The following is a 25,603-nucleotide window of genomic DNA, read 5'->3' on the forward strand; positions in this document are numbered from 1 at the left end:
TGGTCAAGGGACCCAGTTTCTGACCCAATCTTCCAGGGAAAATAAACAAGGCAAGGCTAAAGTTCTCCAGATTCTCCATCTCCTGCTGTGAGCCTGTGACAGGGAAGGAAGGGATTCTAATGTAACATATAAGCAGCTAAATGTTTCTTTTCATCCATACACTGATGTTTTGACGGGGATAAATTGGACCCCATGAATGCATGCTTTTATCACCCTGGAGGAAAAATGGGATACAAATGTCAATAGCAAATAATACTGAAAACATAGCAACAGACAAGAAGTCCCACCAGTCGCAAGTAAGATGTGGTGTTATTTCCAGTCCATTCATAGTCTTGGCTGGATCAAAATTCCTGAGATTAGCTACTACTGGCATTTTAAATATCCTTATACATGTCTGCAGTGCTTACTTCTGTTTCCATCTTTTAAGCCCCTTATCATATGCATTTAAATTGGAAATACTTTATTAAATTATCAAGTAAATTCCTTGACATGTTCATGATTGTTCCTCAGAGGGAATGTCATAAACCTTATTGTACAAGTCTTGTGTGAATGGATAACCCAGTGTCATCTTTGGGAATATAGCTGTCATCTTAAAATTGTACTGTCAGAAGGATTTGATTCAAACATTATCTAGCAGTGCACATTATATTAATTCACAGCCAAAATAGAATTTACACATGAGACACATACAGTTTCTATTGTTGTTGTTAGACAGTCAGCCCTTGGTATCTGTGGGGGATTCATTTTGGACCACCCCAAAGATAACAAAATCCACAGATGCTCAAGTCTGCATGGTCTCCAATGGCGGTGTGGTCATGGACACAATGGGACTCGTCCCATTGAAATGACAGAAATGACACAGAAGACCTTTACACATTGCGCAATTATAGCACTATGATTCCCCTTTAATGCCATGGTTCCATCCTATGGAATCCTAGGAGCTGAATGTTAGGAGGGGGCATCTAAATTTCCCTGCCATAGCAATGGTGTTCCACCAAACTACAAACCTCAAGATTCCATAGGATGCAGCCATGGCAGTTTAAGGAGGACCAAAGTGTTCTATCTGTGTAGTGTGACAGGGCCCACAGGTCTGGGATGTTTGTGAAAATAAAACGGCATCTATAGCGATGAAGAAATAGACTTGCATGTGTTTCTGTCATGGGAAGTGAATCCGGATGGTGAAAATGGTCTTGTGGAAGCATTTGAAAAGAAGAATAAACAGGTCCCCCTCACTATATAGCTAACCCACTGCAAAAACCTCCTCCCCATTATCCCTGTTATCTTAGCAAATCATTGGAATTATACTTTTGCTGGGACAATATCTTATTTTGCATTGAAAATATCAGGCCTAAGTCCTTGATATGGTGCTGTCCCTTGCAGTGAAGAGAAAATATGGACCAGAAAAGGCTACTTCAGAATTCAACAGGCCCATAATGATTTTTATTACAGGCTATTCAACCCACCCCCTACCCCCCCACACACAAACACACACACTCAACCCATATATATATATATATATGAGCAAACACAGCCAATTTCAAATCTTTACTCCTTGACTCTGTTTACTAGCTGCTTATTTTTGCAGAATTCTCTTTCTTCAACAGATTGGTTTGATTATTTTCTTCTTAGGTGGATGAGAAAATTGCAGTATATTCGTCTCCAAGCAAAACAGACAGAAAAATGTAATTTTAAAACCTCCTTTTCTCCCTCCCCATTTTAACAAAGGGCCTGAACTAAACAAATATTAGTGTAACAGAGCTGGTTTCTCTTCCGTTGTGGCTTTAAGTAAAAGCTGGATTTTATTTTAAACTTGCTTCTCTAAGCCAATGCTCATTTCCCAGACCATTTTTAATGCCTAGAGGCTGCTGCTGTGAGGCAACTGTGCAAGAAGGAGTTGTTTATTTTCTTAGTTTCTAGCTAAAAGTTACAGTTTTCGTGAAGGAAGAGAATTTCTTTAGAAAAATAAAGAGATGATTAGATAAATGATTGTCTAGATTTGTGAAGCACTTTTAAATAAGAACCAGTATACAGTCTTCCTTAACTGTCACTAGAAGACAATGAACAGTCATATTTTTCCTTTTTGCCACAATTGGATGGAATTTGCAGCCATAATAGTTCTTTATCATTATATAGAGAGATCTAGTAGCACCTTTGAGACTAACTGAAAAAAAGAAGTTGTCAGCATGAGCTTTCATAGATTTCAGTCTACTTCCTCAAATCTATTCTTCCTTAATGCATCTGAGAAAGTAGACTGAAGTCTACGAAAGCTCATGCTGCCAACATCTTTGTTTCAGTTAGTTTCAAAGATGCTACAAGATCTCTTTACATACTAGTTCTACAAATTAGCATGGCTGTATCTTTGAGTTCTTTATTATATTTATTTAATTGATTGATTTACAACTCTCCTTTCTTCCAGTGTAGGAGAGCGAATTAGACCATCTGAATTTCAGACAAATGTATGCAAGCTTTTTTTGTGGATTTTTAAAATAATAATAATAATAATTAAAAAACATACATCATAGAAATGTGTGCACATGTAAAAAGCCATTTGCTCCCATACACATACGCATACACCAAGTGTCTGTGGTCATTACCTTTCTTCTCAATATTTAAGTGCATTTGAAATTTCTTCCTTAACTTTCAACACTAGGCATACTAAATTTTTGCTATTTTCTGCTGATGTTCCTTTCTCCAGTTTTCACCCCTTTTTCCTCTGAGTCCAATCCCACTGTCTCTATGATCTGTTCTGCATATAAATTAAACAGAAAAGGACATAAAATGCAGCCTTGACAACTGGAAACGTTTTTGTTCCTTCCTATTTTATCCTTACAGTGGTGATGTGGCACTGCTATTATGTTAAGGATAATCTATAATTTCCTATGATCTACACAGAATACTCTATAATGCACATGATGATTTTTGTTCTGAAATTCATTGGTGTGCTCCATCAGCCAATGCATGTTTGCAACATGATACCTACTCCCCCTTCTTTTGCTGAACCTGGCTTAGGCATCTAACATTCCTCACTCCATATATGGTAAAACTCTTCGCTGTAAAATCTTGAGCAGGAGTTAGATTGCATAGGACCAATGGTTGCTATAATCCCTGGTTTCCCCTTTCTTGTGAATTGGAATGTATTTAGAGTGCCTCCAGTCTTTGGACAGTTGTTTAGTTTTCTGTATTTGTTAGCACATTTTTCTTATAATTTGAATGGAGCCTCTATATTGAAACATATTTATTGGCATGTCATATTTTCCTGCTGATCTCTATCAGGTTAAATTTCCATTAAATTTCTTGGATCTCGTGGAAGAGGTCTTTTGTTCTACCTTTTCCATTGCCATCCTCTGCTTTTTTTAATTGCTTATTTTAATAGTTCTCTTTGTCCATATGCACAAGTGACTGAACTGTTGCATTCATGGTTCTCAACCTGTTTCTGTCATCTTTTAAATTTGCTTCTCGCCTGCCCTTAACTATTGGGAAAGTTTAATTAATCATGCAGCTAGGCTCCTATTTCTTTTTGTTGTCGACTTGTTTCTTTTCACATTCTTCTCTGAAAATAATCCTGGTTATGCCCTAGAATTTATTTAAAGTATTTCTGTATTGCCTCGCAGCCCACAGGGGCCTGCAAAGTGATGAACAAATAAAAACCAATTAAAACAATACAAAGATAAAAACATTTTAAAGATATTAAAATACTCTTTAAAACTCTGAAAAGCAGTCCAAAAACAATCCAAGAATCCAGTTTTAAAACAATTAAAGCAGCAATTTCAAAAACTGAATGCCATGCAGAACAGCATTGTTTGGGCTGACTGCCAGAAGCTTACAGTATAAGAGATGGGTCCAGTCTAACTTCCTTGGGTAGGGAATTCCACAGTCAAGGCCCTGGAAGTGACATTTCTCACTGGGGACTTATGTGATTGCCAGGTCATTTATGGGTTTCTCACGTGAATAAAAAGAGCCAAAACAGGGCTATCTGTTTACAAACTGAATGAAAAGGGATGAGTGCAGGACAGGGCAGCTACATATCAGAGGTGTCATCATGTAATGAGTATCATGAAAGTTGCATTTTCCCCAGCAAAATCACTGCTAAAAACCCACATGCAGTAATGACTAGAATTCTTCAGGTTCTTGATCAGTTGTGCTGGATTGCTAATGTGTTCTTTATGTGCTCTTCAAATTCTTTTGGATCATTTTGGCACTATGATTGATTTAATATTAATTAACGTTACCCTAATTTTTATATTGGCCTGTGCAAAATTCTACTCCCCATCTTATTTTTACAGAGAGAATTGAGCATCCTAACTTCTGCTTCCAATTGCTATATAGATTAAATACTATACTATTATATGCTAAGTTATTGTGTATAATGTACTTGCATAGTCTCAGTAATACACTATGCCTTTTCCTTTTGAATTCTGTGTAGAGCCACATTTAATAAAAGCCAATGGGGAAGTCTGACCTGACTTCTGTAATTCAGACATACACTGTCTAGATACTGGTCTGAGAGCAAAATTAAAAACTTCAAGTTGTGTTCTAAACTGCACAAGATATTTACTATCGTTGAGTATTCTGGTACTACTGATATATAATATCAGCTGTTACGTTGCTTTGGAAATTGTGGCCTATTCACTGAGGTAAAACATGAAAGCTGATCTTTTCTAGCTACTTGTTATTAAAGGAACACTTGGTCACCAGCCGCCCTGCTGTTTTACATTTGGTTTCCATTATGACTGTTAGAAACAAGAAGAAACTTTACAGAGCTCCTTCAGGCAGGTAGCCTTGTATTCTCTACCACTTGTTTTTGTAGATATAGTGGAAGGTAAATATAATGGATGAATATATATAGTATATTTAGAGCCAAATTTCAGACTATAGGAAATCTTCATTACTGTTAAATGCCATTTAATATACCACAATAAAGTTTTAAATATACCTCAAATATCAAAAAGGCTTGATTAGATTGAACAATATCAAATAATGTCATAGTCCCAAAGACAGAAGGCTTAATGTCTTATTCCAATTTAAATATGTGCCTATTTTGTCACACTGAAGTCCCATTGAATTCTGTTTTGGGAGAAAGGTAAGATATACATCCAATCAATCAATCAATCAAGTCATTTAGAAGAACAAACCTTCTCAGAGATAGATAGATAGAGAGAAAACCCAGGTGTTCTATTTGTTTTGTAGTTCATATTATAGATCTTGGAAAGTTACCTTTCTGATGACAGCTCCCAAAATTCTTTAGCCAGCAGTGCTGGTTTGGAAATTCTGGAGTTGTAGTTCTAAAATAGCTTTTCTAAGCTCTGTCATGTATCCCTGTCCTTTTATTCTATTATTCTTCCTTCCTAATCCAGATTTCCTGCCATTTATTGGACTGGATGTTATGAAAGGCTTAAACAGCTCAGCAACGTGCAGAATTGACCCCACTGACCCCTTTCACTCTATGCATGTTTTGTATAATGTCTAAAGGAGTCTCATAGGTAATATCTATACCTCCCAACAAGGCAAAGTTTTGAGACTTGCCATCCAAAACATCTGGAGGGCCTAAGACACCCCCAAATGTAGGATTTTTCAGATGTTATATGCTGAATGGGTAAAGTGAGCAGATAGGACTAGGAAGCTTATTGCACATATTATTTTCACCGTTATGGTGAAAATGACAAGGTCATTTTGAGGATGATTTGCGGTGTGATAAAATCTGTTTTTTCTCGGTCACGCGTGGCCCCAAGTGTCCCCTTCCCATTCGCATAACAAGGAAAATAATATGTGTGATAAGCTTCCAAGACTCATTGTCTATATTTAGCGTCATAGCTAATAAGACCAGCTAGCTCTTATTAGTAATCAGAAAGATATCATAACTGTGTGTGAAAAATAAGGAAGATATCTTTTTAGATGTTGGGCTCTTCCCAATTATATGAAAGCATTTCCAACCTCCCAACTTGTTAACATCTTTTATTGTTGCAACCTGCCCAGATTCTTCGTGATTGGGCGGGCTATAAATAAATCTTTATTATTATTATTATTATTATTATTATTATTATTATTATCTTTTACATATCAGAGTTAAAATCAATGGTTCTGAACATGCTTTGTGTCATGGATGTCTCTGAGAATCTGATGAAACCTATGTAACATCTCCCCACAACATGACAGCAATGATGATTGCATGTTAATGTGACCATGTACAGTAACATCCAGTGCCATTCCATACTTGTTTGGAGTGATACAGTACCTTAATACTATTATGTATATTGCACAATGATCATTTCAAAGTAGTGGGAAGGAAATTCAAAGGGTGTGTGTGTGTGTGTATGATCAATTTTGTATCCAGTTTAACCTCTTGACACTAATCCATGGAGTCCTAGTGGCCTATGACATAGGTTAAGAACCACAGCTTTAAATGACATGTGTTATAATTTTTGTGGTGAAGTCATAAGATCCTGAGCAAGTTTGCTAGAATGTTCAGGACTAAATGTAAAGTTCATCCTGGGTTTTCTTCTTGGATTAGAAAAGGCAAGTACTAAGGGTTTGTTGTCTTTTGCAGGGAAGGGGCTACTGAATAAGAAAAATCAGCATCTTTTAAGCTTTGTGTGACTCTGAATCTTTACTTGAAAAAATGCTAGGCCTCTAAACACAAACACTGTTTTCAACTGCTTCTAACAAACATTTGTGGGGGGAAACTGAAACAAACTCTGTCCCAAAGGTTGGTTTTGACTTAATTTAAAGAGAATGCAAAAGAGGAAAGGATGAAATTTAAATTTCCCGGTGCAATTTAAGAAGGATTTAAAACCACATGGGAAGGGATCTAAATATATTTGCTGAGACGGGTTTGTCATTTCTGTGATATTAGAGATTCATCTTCAAGCTTCCTTCAGCATGCTCAATGGAGCTCCAGTGAGAATGGCTGCTATATATCAGATTTACTTAGAACTTATACAGTGTTTTCCTAAGGGTGATTTTTGTTGCTTAAGCAATTTGGCACAATACTCTTTGGCCCCTCAAAATTATCACTATTTCTTAGCACACTCCACTCCTCTGAGAAATGATTGTGCTATATTGTCTACAGATCCTACATTCAAGTTTTGTCCTTGTGCATGTGGTAGTTGCATTGCAATGTGCAGAAAGCTTTCCTAAACTGGGCAATTAGCAAATGTTGTGCAGAGAAAACAATTATACTCATTTGGAAATTAATTTTTAGATACAGCTTCAGTTTTGCTTGTGGAAACAGCATACAGTTAAAGTAAAGAAGCAATCTGGGAGTGGAGCCACGGTGAATAGCCCCCAGTGTGAACCTCAAAATAATATCCACACATTCAGCATGAAGGTGACCTCTGCAATAGGATTTTTTATTTGAACTCCTGCAAACAGAGAAGGAAATGGGAGGATGGATGGATGGATGGATGGAAGGAAGGAAGGAAAGAAAAGAAAAGATGGAGAAGGAGAAGGAGTTGAGGGAGGGGAACAGTGTTGTTGTTGTTAGCTGCCATCAGGTCAACTTTGATTTAGTGAAACCCTCTGAATGAGAGATCTCCAAGTCCTTGTCATCATCAACCCTGCTCAGTTCTTGCAAACTCAGGGCTGTGGTTTCCTTGATTGAGTCTATCTATCTGTAATGTGGTCTTCCTCTTTTCTTATTAACCTCTACTTTGCCAAACAGTATTGTCTTTTCTAGTGAATCTTATCTTCTCACAATATGTCCAAAGTATGACACCTCAGCTTAGTCTTCTTGGCTTCTAGGGAGAGCTCAGGACTGATTTGCTGTAGGACCCAATTATTCATATTTTTGGCAGTCCATGATATCCACAGAACTCTCCTCCAGCACCAGCACTCAAATGAGTTGATTTTCTTCCTGTCAGCTTCTTCATTGTCAAGCTTTCACAATCATACATAGAAATTGGAAATACAATGACATGAACAAGTCTGACCTTGGTATGCAACAATATATCTTTACACTTGAAGATCTTGTCTAGTTCCTTCATAGTTGCCCTTCCAAATTACTTTCAGTTTTTAATCATGAGTAATAAAGATGGAACTACTCACCCTATTTATGCCTATGAATCCCATAATAGAGGCAGTTATCCCTCACCTTATCCAAATTTAGGGGAGTCCTGGTGCTTGTGCAATGCTATAGCGGACAGCTTCCACTGCCCACTGCACTCATAATGGGGAGAGGATTAGGCCTACTCCATTGTCCAGCAAGTTCAGTTAGATTGTTGCATCCCATTCCTTTGTCATTTGGTAGTAGCATCTGGACCTGACACAATGCCATAATCCTGGGTTGGACCATTGGTAAGTGGTGTCAAGACAGCTCATACAGCCTCACTCCCAATGATTGTCAACTGGTGTTTTCTGTTGAGGAGTGGTACTCTCCTTTGAAGTCCCAATAAGAATAACAGACAAAACCCATCAATCTCATATTTTAGCTGTGGAATCAAGTATCGTGTGTGTTATGTGTTGAATCATACTACATACTGGTTAAAATACATACTACAAAATTGTTACATATGTACTATATGCTTGTATGTACATTTGTACAGCTACCATGAGAAACCCATTAGAATATCTGAAGCAAAAGTATAAGCTTACAGTAAAAAAAGTATAAGTTTACAGTAAAACTGCAACCGACATCAAGTTAGAGTAAAGGTTACAAGTTACTCCAAAAACAAATATAAACTTACCGGCACACCATATTTCATGCCTGTAAAAGGACAGAGTTATATGAGTTGTGCTTGGCTAACCAAGACTTTTATTGACATTATCATGACCTGGTAACATTATAACTACATGAAGGATGGTCTTGAGGTTTGTGTGATAGGTGTCTATGTAAGCACAGACCCCATGTCTCTAATTGGACAGGGGCATTATCAGTGCAGGATATTAAATGTAAGAGAATTAAGGATTTAGTGTAGAAGGCATATAGAGACTGTTTTATATGTTCAGATGTTTTAATAACTTTGTTTGTGCTTTTGTGGGTAGTTCACATTGCTCACTCCTTCAGTTGTTATATGTGGAGATGGAAGCTCTGAACTTTAAAGGACATATGCAGCAAACATTCTGTTTTCAACACCAGCAGGGATAGTTCAGAACAACAATGCCATGGAGAAGGAGTTACTGATATGTGAGGAACCCCAGGAGCCAGATTGGGACCCCAGGAGGGCCAGAAGAGAAGCTGTAGGTATTAAGTTTAAAATAACTATGTAAAGAAAATTGTTTTTAAATTGTACAAAAAGGCCACTTTCTTATTGTGGCGAGTCTACCTGATATGCATTTCCAATAAGTTTTCTTTAAGAGGATTAAGAGCAATGAGTGGCTTGAAGAAAGGGTCCCCTACTTTTGGAGCTGGTCCAGGATGCAACATGCTTCAATCCAATCCTGTAAATAGACAGATGCTCTGGGCCAAATGGATCTCTGTTGCCTGCAGCTCATTGTTCATTGCTCTACCATGCATCGACAGAGCATTATCGGTAATCCTCCTATCTTTTTCTCTGCCTTTAGTTTTTTGGCTATTGCTTTGCTTTTTATGATATGATGTTCGATCATCCCATTTTTTCTTTCTCAGTATTATCATCCTTGGGAGCATTTTATATTTTCCCTTTGGATTTTTTCTGCTGGGCTTTTCTGAAGGATGTCTCACTTTGGACCACACCTCAGGTCTCATCTACACTGAGCAGAATATTCTGGGCTGCTCCTGGAGTATTCTAGCCTCAGAGCTGACTGGATTACTCCCATCATATCCACACTCTACACACAAGTCCCCACCGTGCCACCCGGTGCTGCCACTCCTGGTGCAAGATGCTCCCTCTGAGGTCAGAAATGAGGCTAACAGCATTGATCACATGGCTGAGCACTTTCTTGTGACCTGAGAGGGAGTGACTCTCCTCAGTGGCAGTGGCACTAGGCAGTGCAGAGGGATGCTGTGCAAACAGTCACCCAGAGTCACTCTGATGTGCTCCAGATTTTCCTGAAAAATCCAGAGAAAAGGTAAATTATTTTAAAATGGTTTAAATGAGTTAAAGAGTAGATTTGGTGCAGAACAGGTCATACATTGTGAGGATAATTCACACTGAAATTGTGGATTTAGCCCTGCATCGTGAAGACAGTCACAGTAAGAGCAGGGGAAACTGCTTCACTTGGTCCATTGTAGACATGCCCTCAGTTGTCCATACAGGCAGTTTCTCTTCTTTGGTATCAGACATGGCTTCGGGGAAAAAAGTTATTACTGCATAAACTTTCTGTTTGTGAGATGATGCTTGAGCAACACCTACTGGGGTCTGACTTGTCACTCCATCCAACTGCATCTCATTAGGTTATGGGAGAATCTGTCATTAGAAGTGAGAAACTTCAGAGAAAGTGAATAGATAAAGTACTTCCCCATTCTGGAAACAGAATGTAAGAGATCTTTTCTCTGGCAATGTCTGGGCAATGTTTTGCAAATGAAAAGAAAGCCTGTGTTCTCTCGGAGTCAGTAGATAAGTCAATTTGAGTTTTAATGAATAGCCCTGTTATGATGACCTGGTGACAATATGGATGAATGACAATGGAAGTGACTGAGTAGTTGTGGTAGCTTTGTTAATAAAAGACATAAAATGTAAGAGAATTGTCTTTCCTACACCCACATCATTTATCTTCCACAGTTCTGTTATACCACAGAAACAAAGCAGATTAATAGCTTTATTCTGAACCCTTAAATACATCACTGCAAATTATGGTTGGTCCCTAAATACTCCTGGTTGCAATCACCATGGATTCAGTGCACTCTAGTGGATATTTGTAACACTATACAAATATCCACTAGAGTGTGCTGAATCCATGGTAAAGTAACCACAATATATTCAGGAAACCTATTACTGGCTATGAAGCAAAATACAACAAAATCCAAAAATCTACAAAATTCGCATTCTATTGCCAATGAAGTGAAATTTTATTACTTGCATTTTATTGCCTTTTGTCTCACCTCCAAGGGGCCAAGAAAGGGAGTGGCCTCTGCATGCATTAAGAACCCTCCAGACCATCTTAATTTGCAACAGAAGTAACATCCAAGAAAAAATATAGTCTTGAACATCCTCATTTTTCTTCTCCTGCCTAATGAAGAAGCCAGTGAAGCTTTGAAAGTTTGCAAGATGTCTTTTGTGTATTTTTGGCCTGAAAAGGTATCAATCTTTTGTGGGTTTTTTGATTCAATATCTTTTCAATCACTTTAATAGACCAGACCTAGTAGCATGGAAATGGTTTATATAGATTGCTGTAGATGAGGGGAATGAGGCCATAATCCTAAAGTAAGGGAGGGAAATGTGTGTCCAATGTGTTGCATGTGGCCCTCAAGGTCATTCTGAGGTTCCAGTTCCCCCCAGAACCCCCAAAAGCTATTGAAAAGACACAATCTACAATCCAGGCTGATCTAAAATAATTAGATGTTGTTCCTTTCAGCTTCGGGTACAGTCAGAGACTTTTTATATCGGCTCCCCAGGTTGATTTATTTTAAACCAGTATAAACTAGTAATAGTAAGTACATTTCTATAACCCTTATCAGTGAACTAGCATTCCCTAAGTGGTTTACAATTCCCCCCAATAAGCTGGGTACTCGTTTTACTGACCTACGAAAGGATGAAAGGCTGAGTGGACCTTGGAGTCCACTTCTAGGATTGAACTTACAATGTTGTGGCTGCAGTATCAGCATTCAACAACTGCACCACCAGGGCAAAAAGAACAGGAACAAATCAAAAAGAACAGGAACAAAATCTGGGACTTTTCAGTCAGTCTGGATATGCCCATATTTGTCATCTGTGTGTATTTATCCTCTCTGGTATTAGCAGTCATAAGTAACATCATCCCAGTTGCAGGGATACACTTTTTACCTATGTTCACTGGGGCTGAACCACTAAGTGCAAGAAGTTTCAACCCTCCAACTTACCCCCTCTTGCTACAGTTCACAGACATCTTTTTTTTTTTTTTTTTTTTGTTCTCCCTAGACCAAGGGAAATTCTGTTTGCAACATGGGAAACAAACAAGAAATTAGAGTACTTATCTTCTAGGGCCTTCCGCCTCTCACATCTCAGTCATGAAAACTCTCTTGACTACTTCATCCTCCTGCTTATCAGAGTCCCAGAAAGAGAGAGTTCCTCAGTGATCCCCTTCAGTGCTCTGATCCCCAAATAAGATCTGCAGCTTTCTCTTGATGCCCAAAAGTCCTGTGTCAAGACAAAACATCTTAAGCCTATGAAAAGGAACACCACATTGGTCTGGAAAGACAATCAGAAGACCATCTCAGCAGCAGTTCTAGGAACAGAATCCCTTTTTCTCTCTGAACTCCTTATGGGTCTGACAGGACTTAGAGACCTGATAAGTGCTGTCAAAAAAAGGGAGAAGAGAAAGTTAAAGTTTAATGGAATGGCTGTGTAATGATTAGAAAATTAGCTTGTAATATCATAGTCCAGTTCTCCAATGGGATGCATTTTCAATTTGTCTTTGGTATTACAGATATTAGCTAAATAAACAAAATAGAACAAAATAACCTTTGAGAAAATGAAACAATAAAGATTGGATCCAGAAACTGTTTTGCTAGCAAAAGCATTCTGCTCATGAAAGATCCACAGACATGATTGTAGGGAATCCTGCCTGCCCTGTCAACACACCACATCTCACCCTATTTACCAGTGGCCCCCATGATCTTTTGTGTATAATTTTCCAGGGGCCTGGAGAAGGAGGGAAAGCCATGGAAAGGAAGCCTTGGGAAAGTCTACTTCTACTCACTCAGTTATATATGCCTAAATCTGTGTGCAGCCTGTGACTCTTTTGACTGTAGGTGTTGACTGAATAATTACTGACAACACTCTCCATTCTTAACTTTAGAAGACATCCCCATTAGCTGTGAAACATTTATGGACTAAGCGTTTTCCAGTTTTGAAAGAAGAGACGTATGTATTTTAGGGTGATATTATCCACCAAGGAAATTATATTCCATGCTTTTGTCAAATGATTTTCACTTTGTAATTTGGAAAATTAGAGCCAATTCACATGGTAATAGAGTTCAGAGCCAAAGACACATCTGCACTAATATTTTCAGATAATATTTTTGTGGCTGTTTGGGTTCTGGCTGATATTGAGTGTTTTCTTCCTTTTTTAAAATTTATAATTTTATTGAGTATATAATAAAATGTACAGAAACAAAAGAAAACACATCAACAACATAAAACATAAAACATTCACACCTGGAAAACTAACTACCTCTATTAAACTAAAACACTAAACTAAACTATACTAAAACACCTACAGCTGTTCTAGTACATCTCTCTTCTATGAGTTAAAAGGAAATGTTAAATCCAGCTTTTATAAGGATGAACACACTGGAGTTTTGTGTTACTGTTGCTGTTTTTATCTTTGCTTAAAATATGCAGTCAAAACACCATGGAGACCTATATAGGCTGGTATCCTGTTAGTGACATATGCAGCATACTTTGTGCTATGCAAGCGGGATGGATGTAGGAGCTTATTGCATGGACAAAAAACCTGACTGCACCCTAACAGGATGCAGGCAGCTTGTGAGGTGCAGGCAGGAATTATCATACATAATTCCCCCCGATTCTGCAGGGTGAGTGCAGCCTGACTGCATCCCGGGACTCAGGTACATCTCAGAGTCTGTTTTTCAAAACCAGGAGCTTTTTGACTTTGAAAAGTGGCCTCTGAAGTGCGCCTGAGACCTGGGTGCAGCTGGGCTACCCTCGCCCAGCTGAATCGGCAGCAAATTACATGCAATAATTCCCAACTGCATCCTGCAAGTCGGCTGCATCCCGTTGGGGTGCATCTCAGAGGCTGCTTTTCAAAACCAGGAGCTTTTTGATTTTGAAAAGTGGCCTTTGAAGTGCGCCTGAGACCCGGGTGCAGCTGGGCTTTTTTGTCCATGCAATAAACTCTATGCATTGAAGTAAACAGATCAGTGTGTGAATGGAGATTTCATCTATGCACTCTGCAATTTCATAATGGGTTTCAGCCATATTCATTGAACACTGATTCATGTACCTTGTGCTACATTGGTATTCAGTATAGGGGTTGAGCCAGTGGATATTCCACCAGTGGATCTTGACACTATGCTGAACCTATGCAGGATCTCAGCCATATTCTTATAAGGAAGTAACATATTTGCTAATCTGGCATCAGATTCTTAAAAAGAGCAGCTCTTCCTACTAGCTCCAAGGATATGTTTCAATTCCAATTAATTAGTTATCTAAAAATTCTACTTCTTCCATCTTCAGATTCAAACCACAGGTAGCACCCTTCCCTCCTCTCTGTCAGGAGGGCTAAAAATACCAAGTAACCAACTCATCTTTGAACATGAAACGAACATTAGTGGGTTTTTTTTCCATAAAGTCATTGGCCCTCAACAGTTCTCAATTCAAAAGGATCATGGCAGCAAAAATCACAACATGCCCACTGGTGTATAGATTCCTTGGGCAAGTCATACTAACTCAGTCTTGCCTTAATATTATAGGGGCTGTGCCTCCAGCCACCCATTTTACAGAGGAAAGCAAGGGCAAACCACCTCTGAACAAATTGTGACATGAAAACTTCATGATGGGTTGCCTTAAGATCACCGTAAGTTGGAAATGACTTGAAGGCACACAACAACAAAAAATAAAATGTTCCTCCCCCCGCAACAATGTAGAAGTAAGTGGCAAAAAGAGCTTATTCAATGTATTTTTCTGGCTAGGTTAATCAATTATATAGACCACAATAAAAATAGGAAGCCTACTCACAGACCTCAAAGAGATGGGTTAAAAGGGCTACTGTCGGGCTGCATTGGGGACATGGTGTTTACATGACATATGCCCTGAACACAGCTGAAAGCCACGCCAAGCCCATGCCAACCTGGAAGATCTTGGTCATAGAAGAAAAAAAACGCTCCTTTTTGACAACCTGGTTCAGGACTGTGGCAGTGGCCCAGATTAGGTCATGCAATTGCTATAGTCTTGGCATCAATGGTGAGTGTGGTCCTAGTACAGACCTTTTTTGCCATTTGTTTGAAGCAATTGACAGAGCCCACAGGGAAGCTGAAGGAGGCCATGGAAGGCTGAGAGGAAGCCAGTGGCCCAGGTAAGGAGAGGCAAGGGATGCAGGGAGGCCAGTGACAGGGGCGATGGCTGGATCTTACCACTACCTTTGCGCCTCTCCTCTTGTTCTGGCACAAACGTAGTGGGAACCATGCTTATTGCTAAACCGATTTCTGGATTCGGTCACAGAAACCGATTCAGCAATAAGTGGGAATTATGCCCAGGTTTTCATGTGTCAAATATTGGTGGAGATATAATCTAGTGTTTGGATGTCATGCTTAAGGCATCAGAACATTGAAGGATTTAGTATATTTAGTATGGTTGAGCCTGTTGTAATTTTTAAATTCTGTTTTATTGCCTTTTTATATGTTCTCCTGAACTTGTGTATTCCAAGCACTGACAGTGACAGGACAAATAAATACAATAGAGGGTGTTTATGTTTATTACAGATGTTGGTGGAGGTCACTGAAATTCATGAAAGAATTATCTCTTTCATTGGGATCAAATCTTTCACATCAGAGAAGAAGTATGGCAATCAAAGAGATTACAGGAAGATTATCTTAGTTCATCGGCATTCAGCATGCATGTTCCAAAATGTCAGTCATTTCCAATTAGAATTCTGTGGATATAGCCATAGCAGAAAGGCTTGGACCGCAGGAAAAGACTGCAGCTTAACTGAAATTTCTCTCTGGATTACTGGTACTTTTGAGGCCTATAATTGCTTTGCTCCCTGATAAGACTGTAAAGGTCTAACCACTCATAATATGTTTAAGCTGTAAAGGTGCAACCAGTTCTTCCATTTAAGCTGCATAATGTGCTAATGTTGAGGCCCTTTGGTCTGGTACTCAGTACAAACCAACCTGAGGAAAACTACACCTGAATATAAACCAAATCAAGAAAAATATACATATTTGGGTTATACATATTTTGGCAAGTGAGAGGGCAGGGTTGTTTTTTTAATCGAAAACAAAATGAAGAAATTAAAAAAAAGAAGGCTGCTAAAAACAAATGCTGCCATCAAGACTTTTTTAAATATCCAGCACTTTGTAAAGATCCTGGTCTGTTGTGGTATCTGTTAGGTTCTACTCATATATTTCCTCTAGTAGTGACAAACAGTGGGTGTGACATATACATGTAGATGTAAAGGGGGTCACAAGGTTAACAAGTTTGAGAACCACTGGCTTAACATGTTTAAGGTTCCCTTTGAGAAATGCATCCCATCTCCTTTTTTCCTGTTAAAAGTCAGCTCCCAGACTTGGGACTTGACTTGGCACTCAACCTGAAAGTATGTTGCAAAGCTTTGACTTGAGGCCTGACTTGGAACTTGGAGGGAAAGACTTGAATATATCACTGCAAGAAGATAAAAATTGTATTCAAACAGCAAGAAAAGAAAAGCGAGTCCACCTAAACATTAGAAAGAATTTCTTGATAAGAGCTATTCAACAGTGGAATGGACTGACTTAGACAGTAGTGTGTTGTGCTTCACTGAAAGTATTAAGCAGAGATTGGATGAATGGGTGCCATCTCTCAGGAGTGCTTTAGCTGTATATTCCTCCATGGCAAGGTGGTTGGTCTAGATGCTCCTTAGGGTCACTTCTAACTCTATGATCTTATGAAAATTTGCTTTTTGGAAAATAAATGCAATATTGCACTTTCTATTCAAATTGAACTCATGTGAACAGAATTCAGACCTAGTTATACTCTAATGTTTAATGTTGCATTCAGACCTAGTTATATTCTAATATGTAATGTTGCATTAGATGCACATTAGATTTTTTAGATATACAAATCAGGCAAAACATTAGTATAGATGAGGATAGGGAAGAGGAGCCATCATCTTTAGCCGAAAAATTCATATAAATTCTCCTGGAACACACAAGATTTGAGTTCCTTTTTGGGAAAAAAATCAAGTAGCAACCTCCTTGCATAAAACATTACAGAACTCCTACCAGAATCTAATATTAGTTGCTATTAAATTAACATTTACTATTAAATTAACACACTGCTTTTTAAAACTTTTGCTTTTGCATTTAAAATCTGCTGACGACTTTCGTTCCTTTAATGCACACTTCTATTACTTTAAGTCAGGAGGAGGCAGCTTAAGTTAAATGAAGGCAGCCATAAAAATTGTCAATTCAAACTGAGCCATCTGGAGTAACAGGAAGCAAAACCTTCCTAAACGCCCATCACAGCAGTAAAGTTGAAAAGATGGGAATAAAACAAAATAAACTTCTATGGTTGCACATTTATTCTTGGCAATATACACACATACACATACATTATATGATTGGTCTAGTACAGTACTGGAGTTTTTCCATGCACCGAAGCCTAAGGACTCAGACCTTTCCCCTTCTATGACCTGTGAGACAGAATAGAAGACTACAGTCAAATGGGAAAGAATCATACAACATTTTTCAGATATGGTTGAACTTAAGTCTCACTATCCACCCCATGCTTATTGGTTGTGCTTGCTAGATCTGATGGGACTTGCATTTCAACAATATCTTGAAGGCCACATACTTTCCAGTCCTACCCAATAGTTTTGGGATTCCTGTACAACTCTCCAAAGTGCAGTTGAATGAAAGGGAAATTATTATGATGCTGTCCTGAGTGAATATTAAGGGTAAGAACAAAATAATCTCCAAATCAAGAAAATTACTATGAAAATATAAATAATCAATGGTGCCATGGTTAAATGCTGGTACTGCAGCCACAACATTGTAAGTCCAGGCCTAAGGGAGGGCTCCAAGGCTTTCCATCCTTCCATAGGTCAGTAAAATGAGTACACAGCTTGTTGGGTGCAATTGGATTATACATTGTAAACCACTTAGGAAGTGCTACTTCACTGATAAGAGGTATAGAAATGTATTTGCTATATTGCTGTTGCTATATAAATGTAAATAATCAAGACTATTTATGAAACGTCAAAATGACCAATTTTAGGTGTTTCAGAAGAGACATACAGCATACAACGTGGTATACAATAGACAAATTAGAAAAATAGATCCCAAAAATAATGGACTATACTGATACATAGAGTCCGGATGTGACATAATAATGATACAAACAACCCCTGGGATCTTGAACGAGATGTTTTGATCTGATAGGTGGTGTTCTTACTGTCAGAGGGGTGAATGCTGAGATTTCCCCCCAATTGCTGAATATGAAGCATGGCATTGTATCTTTACCCTTTCATAGAACCAATTTGGCTCTTTCCTATCTCTATAGGAGGTGTGTGTGTATATAATATGACAGAACTGCAAAATAATTTCTGTTTGTTTTATTGCCAAGCTCACACATGATTTCCTGTAGAAAGAATGGCAATGGTTTAATGTTGCCTTAAGATAATTATACATACCATGGCAAAGTGTGCATAGCAGCTGAAGGGGCAATTGTAACTGATAAAGCTGCACAACATACTGCACTGTACTTCCTGCACTTTTTGCTCAACGCTCACACATACAGCACAGCACACAGCTATGAGCTGAACACCATGCTATTCTACCTTCACTTTCTCAATTTGAGAAAATAGATTTGCTTCACTGAAGGCAGAAGCATCCTTACAATCTAAAAGATGCTTGTCTTCACAATCTTATTCTTATCCAGTGATTTATGCATTAAGACAGAAATGAATAGCTGTAAGAATCTTGCTGTAATTAGACCTCAGCTGGGTTGTGGAGGAATGCGTCTCTCAAACTTCAGATGCTTGCTGAATTAAAAGTGGCATTTGGCCTAAAAAATGTCTCTGGAATTATATTAAAAAGTCATCAACTATATTATATGTGTACTATCTATGTGCAAGTCACTTTACAGAGAACAGGCTTGATAGGTCCCAGCCATAAAAGTACCTTTGAAATGTAAAAACAACAGAGGAAAAAAGAATGAAATGAGGGGAAATGATAAACGGAGGAAGAGTATGCCCTAACTCCAGTTGTACTATGCCAGAGTAGTACTATTCAAAGTGGTGATCTGTGGACCATCTGTTGCCATCCCTGCAGAGTTTCCAGGAAGGAAAGAAACTACTACAGTGCACCCGCATCATACGGGGATGCACTTTAAGCGGCCTTCAACATACGCTGAAAGTTGCATGGGGAAGACTGGGTGGCGCATCCTATAGGGATGAATGGGGCATGCACCTGTGGCATGCGCACGCCACCACGCCACCACACCACTGTGTGCACAAGCCCCATTTATTTAAATGGGGCTCGAGCATAGGCATTATTTGTTTTACGCGAGGGAGTCCGGAACGGATCCCCTGCATAAACAAAAGGCGCACTGTATAGCCAATGGACACAAATAAGATATCAGTCTCTAGCACATTGGAGGAGGGGTGCTAGTCCCTCTGATATACACCCCTGAATACCCCATACTGTATTTTGGGGTCCTCATAATTTAATATCTTCTATTTGAAGATAGCATGTCTTGAGAGATTTCAGTAACCTTTCAGGAACACTAAAGATCAGGTTGCAAGGGAGGGGGATAATTTTCCACAGGCATGTATACATTCAAGTAATCACAACTATCAAATCTAAAGTGCTTCTTTGTTCCCCCAGACAGTCCACATTTCCTCTTGAAACCTGAGACAAAGGATCTCTTTGGACCTAGAGCAGTCTACCCACTGCTTTGTTTCCATCCACCCATCCCAGAGATATCCTGATCTAATCACTGCTTTTGATAAAACCATCTGCCGGTCCAGAATCCCATTGTTGATTCCTGGGATAAGTCGTTCAGTTTTTGTTACCTGGTCAGATAGCCCATCAACTAGGGCTAGTGTTAAAGTATAAATATGGTTTCATAACTTAACCACTGCACCCACAGTCCAGCCCGCATACATATCCACACTCTGTGTATGTTCTGTGTTGCCTTTAGACATCCCAGTCTGAGGCACTCCAGCTTTCTCTGATATTCTCTTCAGACAGGAAATTATGACACCTCTCCAACCCTGAAAACTCCACTATTCCCTTTTAATGTTGCCATTTTGGTTAGTTTTGTATGTTTGTTTAGATTGTTGTGTTGTGTATGTGTGATTGCATATTTTCTAAATAAAACCTTCTTAATTCACCAAGGTTTGTACAGTCAAACCTCCCTATACGCGGATTTGCCATACGCGTATTTGAGCATGGCAACCCCGGAAGTTGTTCCTAATGGTGGCGCGCGTGCATGCGCGCCGCCATTAGGAACAACGTCCCTCTCCTCCCCTCCTCTTTCCCCCTCCTTCCTAACTTCCCTCCCTCCCTCCTTACCTGGGTCACCGCGCCGCCGCCGCCGTGTCCTCGCTGCTGCTACCGCCACCACTGTAAGTGGCCCGGATGCAGCCTGGAGGTCTCTTGGCCTCCAGGAGCAGCACCCAGCCGTTTTGTGGCGGCGGAGGCCGAGGCCACGAGAGAGAAGAGGCTTGGCCTCGTCCTCCTCGCGGTCTCGGTCTCCGCCGCCGCAAAATGGCCGGCTGCTGCTCCTGGAGGCCAAGGGGCCTCCAAGCTGCAGCCGGCTCTTTAAGAGAGGCAGCGACTAGGGAGGACGAGGCCAAAATAAAGCTGCTTTGGGTCACTTTGGAGGTATGTTGTTTAAATTATGCTTGCGTCCTAAGAGGCCGGAAGCTGCGCCAAAGCTTTGGTGCAGCTTCTGGCCTCTTAAGATGCGTGTGTCATTTAAACAGCATGCCTCCCAAGCGACCCGAAGCAGCTTTATTTTGGCCTGTCTGTTTGGGTCCATACTGTATGTTACCTGTAGCCAATCATGGGCCAACTACAGATGGGCCTTTTAGCACATAAGGTATATGTGCTAGGGTTGCCTCGGGGCATCACTTACAGATGCCCCGCAACCCTAGCACGTATTCTGTACATCAAAATGGTGGTATCCTGTACAGATGGGCGCCACCATTTTGACGTGACAGATGCTTAGTGTCCACACATCACGGCACACTTGTGACGTCATGAGTGCACCATTAGCACACTCTGGCATCACAAGTGCATCGGGAAAAGAACTCGTTTTTTGCGGGTTCTTTTTCTACTGGTGGGAAACTGCGTGGTTTATCCACTGCGGCTTCCAGCCGGTGGAAAAGGAAGCGCTGGCAGAGCATCCTTTTAGAACACTGTATTGGGCCATAGTTAACATTCTGGCCTCAGCTCTTTGGATCAGCTCTTCAACAGCCATTCCAATAATTCCAGTAATTCAAATGGGATGTAACTAAGCCATGTATGACTGTGGGCAGATCTGACATTTAAAGAATGGGTGCAGCTGGTGCACAAGTTTTAATTGTGTGACTACACTCCTAGCCAAAACTAAAACCTTTTTAGTGGAGAAGTAAAGAAAGATAAACAACTGTGTTATAAGGAGTTATTAATAATAGATCCTAAGGGAGAAATAAAAATAAGATCAAAGCAAGAATTAGAGACAAGTGGAAAAATGATAAATTTGTTGGAATATTATCAAATCAAATCTAAATGTAAAGAAGATATGAAGAAAGGTGAATTTGAAATTCAACGAAATATTGTAGACAAAATTATATGGGAAAATGATATGGGAAAGGTATCTAAATTGTATAAAATATTGATTCATAGGGAATTAGAGTTGGAAACGGTGACGGAAACAATGATAAAGTGGGCTCAAGAAATTGGACATGTTATACCATTTGAAAATTGGGAAAAAGCATGGATGCAGTCAAATAAATTTACATGCTCCCAAGACTTAAAAGAAAATTATTTAAAAACAGCCAATAGATGGTATTACACCCCATTGAGACTTTCAAAAATATATGGAATACAAGAAAATTTATGTTGGAAATGTTAAATTAAAATAGGGTCCTACTATCACGTGTGGTGGACATGTAAAAAAAATTAAGAAATTCTGGAATAGAATACATGAAGAGATACAAAAGATAATTGATTTAAAATTTCCATGTACTCCGGAATTTTACTTACTTAATATGACCTCGGTATTAGGAACAGAAAAGGAAAAGAAATACTGGAGACTGGTATTGTATTTGATAACATCAGCTCGAATTGTCTTGGCCAGACATTGGAAACTGAAAACAACACCTAATATAGAGGAATGGTTGGAAAAAATAGTGGAAGTGAGAGAACTGGATAAAATAATGGTGTGGAATAGAAAAAAATCAACAGACTATTGGGAAAGAGAATGGCAACCCTTAACAATGTATTTGAATAATTTAGGTGGGGGGGGGGGGAAATGTAAGAACATATGAGAGGAAAACATAAATGGATAATGGTTAATATTTTGTTATTTGTGTAAGCGAAAGGGAAGGAGATTGGGAAGAAGGGAATAGAAGTTAGAACGGAAGTTCATCGGGAGATGTATGTATGTACAGTTTATAAGAAATGAATTGGTGATGTTAATTTGTATATAATATTGTACATGTGAAAAAGATAAAAACAATTTAAAAAAACAAAAAACAAAAACAAAACTAAAACCTGGGCGCCCAAGCTCAAGGTTCAATCTGAGAGTACACCCAAGCTGTGAACTTGCATTTTCAAGGGGAGTGTAAACTTATCCAGCACAGGCTGAATCCTGATTCCCCGATTTGCCTTGTGGCTGACCAAGAGCACCTATGTCTTGTCTGGATTAAGTTTCAATTTGTTCAATATCAAGTCCATTACTGATGATAGGCACTAATTTAGAACCATGTTAGCTTCCCTGGAATGAGGTGGATAGGAGGAGGAGTAGACCTGGGTGTCATCTCTATACTGATAGAACTGGACTGTGTAACTGAGCAAAAGTCTACAGATCAATCATGGAATAAAACAATACAACCCTCTAATTTCTGCACACAAGCACACCTAAAGTGTCCCAAATGCATGTTCGAATGCATGCTTTTAGTACAAAGTTTTAAAGGCTTTCTACATCATTTTTCCTACTATGAATAACCACTAGATGGCAGAATGCCCCCTTTAATGCTTTAAAGAGCCTACTCATTACCATCATCTTTAAATCTGTGCTAGGAAATAAAAAAACAGGATGCCTACTTATCCTTCAAATGGAGAGAGAGGTTTTGTGATATGCAGGTGCACTTAATCCTCATAAAAACCTTCCTTTGCTGTCTTGGATATAACACATTCAGTGGAACTTAATGTTTATAGGTGCTTCATAGCACACAGTGAAAGATGAAAACCTGTTATCCTGAACAAGCAAAGAGATTTGCCTAATGTCTTGCATAAAGCTTGCCAACATACAATTTTCTTTTTCCTGTTCCCTTGTTTCGTGTGTCAGAGCAGAACGTTCCATAAAGAAAAAGTATATTCTTCTGAAAGGTTGACAAGATATAGTCAAAAGAAAAACATGTGCATACAATTTCATCCTTCACTTATTGTAGTATCTTAAAATGTTGCCTTTTCTTTCTAATATTTTAGTCACATTTTTCCTCACAATTCTTTTGAATGATGTATAACTGAATCCCACTGTCACTTGGCTAGTCAGTTAACAAAAACAATGTACCAGTTTACAATAATGCTTTAAGGATTTTCTATATTATCTCAGATTGGAGACCTAGCATAGTCTTTATTGTAACCCACCTCGATCCATAGGTTAAAATAATAATAATAATAATAATAATAATAATAATAATAATACGTGTAGTGGTTTGAGTGTTGGACCATGACTCTGTAGAGGAGGGTTCGATTCTCAGCTCAGCCATGCAAATCCACTGGGTGACCTTGGGCAAATCACATGCTCTCAGCCTCAGGAAAGGCAATGGCAAAACTCCTCCATGCCAAGAACATCCCATGATAGGGTGGCCATAGGGTTGCTATATGTTGGAAATGACTTGAAGCATACAACTTCAGCACCATCATCAATAACAACAACATATTGTCTCAGGGCTGGTGTTCAAAGTTGTTAAGATCAATACCCTTGACAGACATCTGAGGAAGTAGGCATAGGAATTTATCACATGAGCCATATTCTATCCACAATCCCATTGGTTTAAGGAACTGGATACATACTGGTTTGTGAGTATTCTGTGTCACAGTCACTTCCATAGTGCAACTGGGCCCTTGTGCTGTCTTCTGCACTCCTCCCTAACCTCACCTTCCTGTCCTATGTCATGCAGTGTGCTTTCCAGTTTTTTAAATGTTTTAAACACAGTACCAGAGTTATGCTGATACAGTTTGTTTTTTTAAAAACAAAAACAAAGTATAAAGCAAACAAAAGAAAAACAGTCTGCTCTGGAATAGTGAGGGGATGCAGGGAGACAGGGATAGGAGGAGACACTGACATTATGGGACTATCCTATACTGGAACTTCCATGAGAGGAACTTATCACACCCCGTGTATGAGAAAGCTACAGCATGGTGTTTGGGAAGTCATTGATGGATTTTCTCTGTCAATGACAAGGTTCACCCTAACAACACTTTGAGAGCAAGGCAACAATGAGACAGAGACAGCATTGTGCAATAAATAACACCAAAGGGACTTTCCCCCAACTTTAATGGTGGTTTAAAAGCATGTGTGGTAATCTCCCAAGTCTACAAAAACTTATACTACAACTTCTTTTGCTCAGTTAATCTCAAAGGTGCCATAAAACTGCCCTCTGCATACTGATATTCCAGACTAACACAGTTATATCTCTGAATTCTTGACAGATACGTCATGTAGGGAACATGGCTATGGTATGGTATCATCTCCTAAATTCCATCTTAAGGTTGCATGGCTGTCAGTGACAGAGCGGTGGACTTTCTAGAACAGTGGTTTTTTCCATTAGAATAGATACAGTATGTGGAATGTATGCCAATGAGGCTACCATTCTACATAGAGACAGCTGGGAATACCTTACAAATATTCAACAGGCAACAAATGCTATGTACTTAATACATTTATCCAAACAGCAGTTTGTGAGTGTGCGTTCGTGTGTGCATGTGTGTGTGTGTGTACCTCCAAGTTTCCTGCTAATTTATGGTAACCCCATGAATTTCCTTGGGGTTTTCTTAGGCAAAGGATATTCAGAGGTGTTTTTGCCAGTTCCTTCCTCTGAGATATACTTTACAGCACTTGATATTCATTGGTGGTCTCTCATCCAAGTACCCAGATCAAAATATGTAGACAACCACATATAACAATAATAATAGAACCGAACTAAACCAAAATTCAAGTGCACTGTTTTCCCTTTATGTGCAAGACATTTCTTCTTCCCTGTTAGATGGAAGTAGTTTCAAATTTCCTCTGAAATTACTTTGGGAGGTAGAGAAGACTGGCCTATTCTGCATAATCTCTCCCATTTCCCTGCTAACCACACAAACCCATTCTATATCCACTGCCCTCTTGCCTTTCTCACATAGCTGAACACATGTGGGACAAACCCTATGAATTTCATAGCCTGATATGGTCCTCAACATTGCACTTTTAATTTTAAAATACCTACAACTACAACCAGGGCAAGGCTGATATGAGATCTTCTAACTGACATAAAACAGCAGCAGCAGCAACAATAAGATTTCCCAGAAGTTCCTGTACAAACAGATAAACTGGGTGGCAAAGTCTCACCTCAACAATTTGGCATCAGACCAGCCTCTCTTACACTGCCAAATTTCAGATCAACCCAATAAAGC

The sequence above is a fragment of the Sceloporus occidentalis genome, unplaced genomic scaffold, assembly GCF_023333645.1.
Source record: "Sceloporus occidentalis isolate IW3139 unplaced genomic scaffold, rSceOcc1.0.p SCAF_5, whole genome shotgun sequence".
In the NCBI taxonomy this organism is placed as follows: domain Eukaryota; kingdom Metazoa; phylum Chordata; class Lepidosauria; order Squamata; family Phrynosomatidae; genus Sceloporus; species Sceloporus occidentalis.